We start from the raw sequence: 7,314 nt of genomic DNA, 5'->3' as shown, positions 1-7,314 counted from the left end.
TCGGATGTAGGCAAACAGAGGGAACACGAGCTGGCTATCTTGTTACCCAACCATAATCCTGACATACTCCTCCTAACTGAGACCAAGCCAAAAACTAGAAATACCTTTAGCCTCCTGGACTACAAGAGCCAGTCAATATACTTTTCAACCACAATCAGGATAAACGGACAAAATTCCTTAATACACCATACCCGCCCCTTCCACAAAAGTCGAGCTGGCTGACAGACCAAACTTATTTGACTGACCAAACTCTCAAGAGACATATACCGATTGACACCCAATTTCGATAAACGAATGTCAGCCAATTATATCAACACGCGCCACACCCCATCAGTAGGTCAGCAATGATAACACTCCCTACCTGGCATTCAGAATTCCGCCAGATGCATCGAAACCTTTTGCTGAAGCTGCTGTATTTACACAAGGTGTAATTTATTATTAAGCCATTAATGGGAATTTGTCGTCAATAAAAATCTTTTTTAAGAAGAAGTTTGTTTTTAAAAGTAAACTTGCATACTATGTTCCTATTGCTTCCACCTGTCTTTCTGACTTCATTTCATCGAAGCTGCTTTGCTTTTTGAATAAACTTCACATGTTTTCAATTTCGGACCAATTACCAGTGAAATCAACTAGGATTTAGGCAAATTCCTTGTACCTCAAATCTAGATCTTCGCCTTTTTATGTGCTTCCATTTGTGTATCATTCTTTTAGGTCAGATTCCTTGGCTAAACCTTTTATCTTAACTCAAGCCATTTTGCGCTACCTGGGTCGAAATGGATTTCAATGAATTTGTTGCGGATGCTATCGAAGATAGTGTTCGGACGGCAGAGCAATTTCTTAGTATTTCGCCTTATCAGGCGCAAGAAGTATTCTCCACGGTATATAAGGAAGGGGGAGGCGAAAAGTCTGATTTGCCAGAAAAGCACTACTGCGACTTGGCTTTTCCGCGTGAACCTGCAAGTTGCAGTATTGAGGGGGAAACTGTGAATTCCACAGAAGAAGATTCAGATAAATCACCTCGAGAAATTGTCGACAACGATGCCGAAAATGTATCGCGTAGCTTCCTTCAATTAGTTGAAAATTCTGAGGACGTTTTTAATGGATTCGAAGAGTTACTGGATGGATCGGCAAAACTGTTGGACGAAATGGGAAGGCTATTCCGAGCGTCACAAATGTCCATACACGAAGGAGTTGCAGATGGAGAACGAATTGGAGACCAGCCCAATGAAAGGCCCGGTAAACCAGATCACGATAGTAGTGATGAAGGCTCCGATCCTTTAACCCCGCTTATCTCGCTGACAGCATTGCAGAAGGCATCTGATTTAGAAAAAGAGCGAATTTTACAATTACAGGAACAAATCAAGGCAATGAACGACAACATCCGTGAGACGGATATGTTCATCAAGAAGTGCCAGAAAATAAATGATGATCTCGACGAAGAGTGTCGGAAAATTGAGTCATGTACATGTGCAAATGATGCTATTTTCGCAAATCAAATCACTGAGCTGCAGATGGAAGTTACAAGTATTACAGAAGAGCAAGTATTGCGAAGGAACCCACAGTCTTTGGTCCACTCGACTCCAAGGATGGGCGATTATCAGACTGCGGACGCTTCAGCTCCCAATTTTGATCGATGGTCAATGCTTTACAGTGAACCGAATAGCAGTTGCGTTGAACAAGCGCACGTACCTTTTATTCCTCCTTCCATGAATTTCGGCGAGGGTGAACCTCATCGCATACAGTATTATGCCGGACCATCTTACGACGAATTGGAAAGCATTTCAGAATCAGACGAGGAAGAGGAGCTGACAAATTAGTAACGCGTCTATCACCAGAAAATCATGAAAACTGAAAAATTTAAGACGTCTCGTTGATTGCCTGAAATACATCTGTATATATTTTTATTCAATAGATTTTACAAAATATATTTTATGGAAAAAATATATACATGATCTATATTTGGGAAGTGATAGAGCGGATGATGAAGTAGCGGTGCTGGAAAGGGTCGAGTAAACAATATAATGCATGGAAGTCGACGCTTGTCCCAATTGCCGAATCCATGATCTGATGGATGTACATACGCCTACCTTATCGCTGAACACCTTTAACAATAATTCAGATTATCCTGCTCTCTCAAAATTGTGTCTGAGACAAAATTAAATGGCTTTATTAGAGAAAAGAACCTACTTTACTTTTGAGATCAAATATTAAGTAAGATTGGAATTCGAGGTTATATTTGCAGAAAATACTAGACTGACAGTTTGAATGGGAAAATTATGGAAAATCGATCTTTTGTGGCCATGACTGATGGACTGATGATCAGAAGAGTAAATTAAAAAAAAAAAATTGTCGGTTTCATTGGAATGAAGGCAGGCTGAGCGTAGTGCAGTTGGCATTGTGCTGTTAGAACATAATTTAATTCACTGTCTGCCAGGCACACGCTTTTTTCTCCAAAGAAGCAGCACCGATTCAAACCAAATTTGGTGAACTTATGGGAACGGTGAAATCCCACGCATCCCCCTATACGTGCAAAGGGGTTGTAAAAGCTTTTTCGCCGCATCTAGTCAAGTGGAGCATCAAATGAAGGCCCTGTTGAGTACTTTCCGATAATAATAGTAATTTTGACACAGATTACTATATGCGCGAGTAAGAAATCAAAATGTGCACAGGACAACATTTTGGAAAAGTCAGGGTCATGCGCTTATACGAAATTTAGGCTTCAAAATATGTCCCATTCCGATATCTGTTCAAATAAACTTACTAATAGTATATTATCAACTTTTAGAAGTTGACTGGAAAACCCCCCTTAAGTTCATTCTTGGAGTACTCAATTTTACGTATGGAAATCCGACTATTACTGCCAAAGTATAGTAGTTCAAACTTACCATTTTCGTGCGAATTTACTGCATCTTAAACCATGCAAATAAGATACTGACCTTATAATTAACGAGAATAATTGACATTCAAGTGAAATATTCAAATTCCATTCATAAGAATTTACTTCTCTCTTAGGTTTTGTGTGAAACAAAACCTTATTAGAAACGATTCGATTTCTGTCTGTCTGTCAGTCTATCTCTCCATCTTTTGTTTTGTTTTTCTCATCGTTGGAAGGTGTAAAAGTTCAAAATGTAGTGCTGGCGCCTGCCATGCAGTTATGTTCGACTCTTACTTGCTAAAACAACCTACTTCCACTCTCCCGACGGGAGAGAGTTTTCTTCGCAACTCTTCTTGCCTAAGCTGCTGATGAATACTTTTCAACTTCTTTGCAAGCTTCCATTCACTCCAGCATGAACATCACAATACTTTCGGGGGACAAACGCCTGTTTACGACCGTCTATAGTCTAATTCGGTGTGCGGTAAACTCAATCAAATACAACATCAATATAGACAAGCCCGATAACCTCCATGTCGACTTAAGAACTGCGTTAACCAGCTTTGCCTTCTTTCAATCCGCCGACCTCCATTAGCCAGGATGTCTTTGAGGATCATCTTCGTCTGGCTGTCTGTCACACCCGATTTATTCAGAAACGACTGGACCAATTATCATCAAATTTGATGAGAATATGCGATCTATGAATTCCCTTACATATAGGAAGCGATACCATTTTGTGGTGAGTTTAAGGAGGGCTCTCCATACATGCGAAAGGGCAAAGGTGCAACGCTTCAATTAGAACTTTTCAACTCATCAGACGCTGCCTTACTTCTCGGTTGTGAACAACTGAGAAATCATGTTGCTTGTCAACTGGTCCGGTCCGCCATTAAATGGATGGTGCAATTAGGAATCCCCCGATTCGGAAACAAAATTTTAGTTTAGCCTCGCCGGCTTAGGCCTAAAAGATTTAACATGGCGGTTTTGTGTTCAATATAATTCGTGTCGTCGTAATGTCGTGTTTTTGAATTAATATAAGGGAGCAAATACCACCACTTCGGTCACGCTGCTCGCAGGGCAGAGGTGAGGCAGTGTCTGATGAGTTTGGTCTGCTCTCGACGAAACCGCAAGTCACATATCCGCCATTAAGTGGATGGCGGACTTAGAAATACCTCGATTCTTAACCAAACTTTCATTTCGGTTTTTTATCATTTATATATCAATATAAATTACTCAAGTTAGATATATGTATTTATATGTATATGCTAATGAGGCTTTGGAGTAGCGCCTAATTCAGATATATTTGTACATTAAACCAGCGGCATTCAATTTACGTAATATCTATACGCTTTTGTGCACGGAGAAAATCCGAAATATATGTGCAATCAATTTATGTATATACGTGTGTGGCGCAGCGGGGTTAACAACATTCGAATTCTTTTTAATTTAATGCGGGCGGATAGATGACGCCGCCCGCGCTCTCCTTGGCTTATTCGAACTCGCCAGCAGAGGGGAAAGCCAGCGGTAAAAACTTCCGTTGGTTGGGGACAACCGGTCTCTTCTGATCCAACCTCGATGAAAAGAACACGTTGTTCGATAACTCTAACAAAAAGTAAAAAAATAAAGTAAAGTTTTTTTTCCTTCTTACTCGCAATAGTGGACTTCTTCCGTAGGTGTGTTTGATTGTGATTTAAATCACCATCATCAACGGCGCAACAACCGGTATCCGGTCTAGGCCTGCCTCAATAAGGAACTCAAGACATCCCCGTTTTGCACCGAGCTCCACCAATTCCATATCCCTAAAAGCTGTTGGCGTCCTGACCTACACAATCCCTCTATCTTAGGCAGGGTCTGCCTCGTCTTCTTTTTCTACCATCGATATTGCCCTTATAGACTTTCCGTAACCTATTGAGCCGGATTTTATCCACAACCGGACGGTCATGGTATCGCTCATAGATTTCGTCATTATGCAGGCTACGGAATCGTCCATCCTCATGTAGGGGGCCAAAAATTCTTCAGAGGATTCTTCTCTCGAACGCGGCCAAGAGTTCGCAATTCTTCTTGCTAAGTACAGTAAGAGCTTTGACCCTATGGTGAGACGTTTCGAGCGGAACAGTTTTTGTAAGCTGAAATAGGCTCTGTTGGCTGACAACAACTGTGCGCGGATTTCATCATCGTAGCTGTTATCGATTGTGATTTTCGACCCTAGATGGGAGAAATTATCAGCGATCTCAAAGTTGTATTCTCCTATTCTTATTCTTCCTGTTTGACCAGTGCGGTTCGACGTTGTTGATTGGTTGGTTTTCGGTGCTGACGTTGCCACCATATATTTTGTCTTGCTCTTACTGATGTGCAGCCCAAGATCTCGCGTCGCCTCCTCGATCTGGATGAAGGCAGTTTGTACGTCTCGGGTGGTTCTTCCCATTATGTCGATATCGTCAGCATAGGACAGTAGTTGGGTGGACTTAAAGAGGGTCGTACCTCTGCCATTTACCTCAGCATCACGGATCACTTTCTCGAGGACCAGGTTAAAGAGGACCCATGATATGGCATCCCCTTGTCGTAGACCGTTGTTGATATCGAATGTTCTTGAGGGTGATCCTGCTGCGTTTATCTGGCCTCGCACCTTGGTCAGGGTCAGCCTAGTCAGTCTTATTAATTTCGTCGGGATACCGAATTCTCTCATGGCCGTGTACAGTTTCACCCTGGCTATGCTATCATAGGCGGCTTTAAAGTCGATGAATAGATGGTCCAACAGTTTTTCCATCGCTTGCCCCAGAGAGAAAATCTGATCTGTTGCTGATTTGCCTGAAGTGAAGCCTCTTCGGCATGGGCCAATGATGTCCTGGGCGTATGGGGCTATCCGGCCTAGCAAGATAGCGGCGAATATCTTATAGATAGTACTCAACAATGTAATACCTTTATAATTGTTGCACTGTGTGATATCTCCCTTTTTATGTATGAGACAGATAATGCCTCGTTGCCAATCGTCAGGCATTGATTCACTGTCCCATACCTTGAGCACAAGTTGGTGAACCACTTGGTGTTACTGTTCGCCTCCATATTTAACCAATTCGGTTGTAATTCCATCGGCTACTGGCGACTTATGATTTTTTAGACGATGAATTGCACGGACTGTTTCTCTTAAACTTGGTGGTGGCAGTATTTCTCCGTCGTCTTCAGTTGGCGGGACCTCCAGCTCGCCGATGCTCTGGTTGTTCAGTAGTTCATCAAAGTACTCAACCCATCGCTCTAATATATCCATTCTGTCGGAAATCAGATTTGCCTCTTTGTCTCGGCAGGATGAGCATCGAGGTGTATAAGGCTTCATCCTGCTGACTTGTTGGTAAAACTTCCGCGCCTGGTGCGGTTGCTCCCTGTACTTTTCTAATTCACAGACTTGTTGGTTCTCCCCGGCTTCCTTTTTCCGTCTGTGAAATCGCTTCTCCGCTCGACGGAGTTCGTGATAAGTGTCTGCGCGTTCTCGCGTTCTTTGAGAATACAACATTACTCGGTATGCGGCATTCTTCCGTAGCTGGCTTACATTCATCGTCAAACCAGCCGTTCCGACTTTCCTTGCTGTTGGGGCCAAATATCTTTGTGGCCGTGTCAATGATCACGTTCTTCGGGTGGTGGTGAAGATCATTTGTTGATGCTTCATCTCTAGGATCTCTGTTGACTGCAGTTATTGCGGCATCCATTCCCCTCTTATAGGTGTCGCGGAGGGCTGTGTTGTCGATGGCTTCAGTATTCGCTCTCACCTGATTGTCAGAGGGGATTGGAGGTAGTGTCGTAATTCGAGCGCGGAGCCCCCTATATGTTCTAACATTCATCAAGGCTGAGAGGTGGCGGCGTTCAATCAGCATGTGATCAATTTGGTTGAAAGTGGTCCCGTCTGAAGTGGCCCACGTATGTTTGTGTATCGTTTTCTGCGCAAACTAGGTACTTATAACCTTCTAACCGAATAATCCACAGTCCGTTATCAGTGGTATCCCTACGTAGGCTATTAGAGCCAACGTATCGCCTAAATACGGGCTCCGTCCCTACTTGACTGCTGAAATCTCCAAGTATGATTTTCATATCATACTTGGGACAGGCTTCGAGGGTCCCCTCAACTGCCTCGTAAAAGGTATCCTTCTCCGACTCTGTAGTTTCCTCTATAGGGGCATGGGCGTTTATGAGGCTTATATTTCTAAATTTGCCTCGCAAACGCAGAGTGCATAGTCTTTCGCTTATATTTTCAAAGACGATAATAGCAGGTTTCAATTTTTGGCTAACTAAGAAACCTACTCCGAGCACATGGTTTACTGGATGGCCGCTATAATATGTGGTGTAGCAGCGGTGTTGGGTTGTCAGCCCTACCCAACCCCCAACCTGGCGGACCAGTTACATTTTGCCCCGTTTTTAGGCGCAGGAGACCTACCTTCATTCTTCTCCCTCTGCAA

Source organism: Hermetia illucens, chromosome 1 (genome assembly GCF_905115235.1).
Source record: "Hermetia illucens chromosome 1, iHerIll2.2.curated.20191125, whole genome shotgun sequence".
Classification (NCBI taxonomy): Eukaryota; Metazoa; Arthropoda; class Insecta; order Diptera; family Stratiomyidae; genus Hermetia; species Hermetia illucens.
This window is presented reverse-complemented; position numbering follows the sequence as displayed.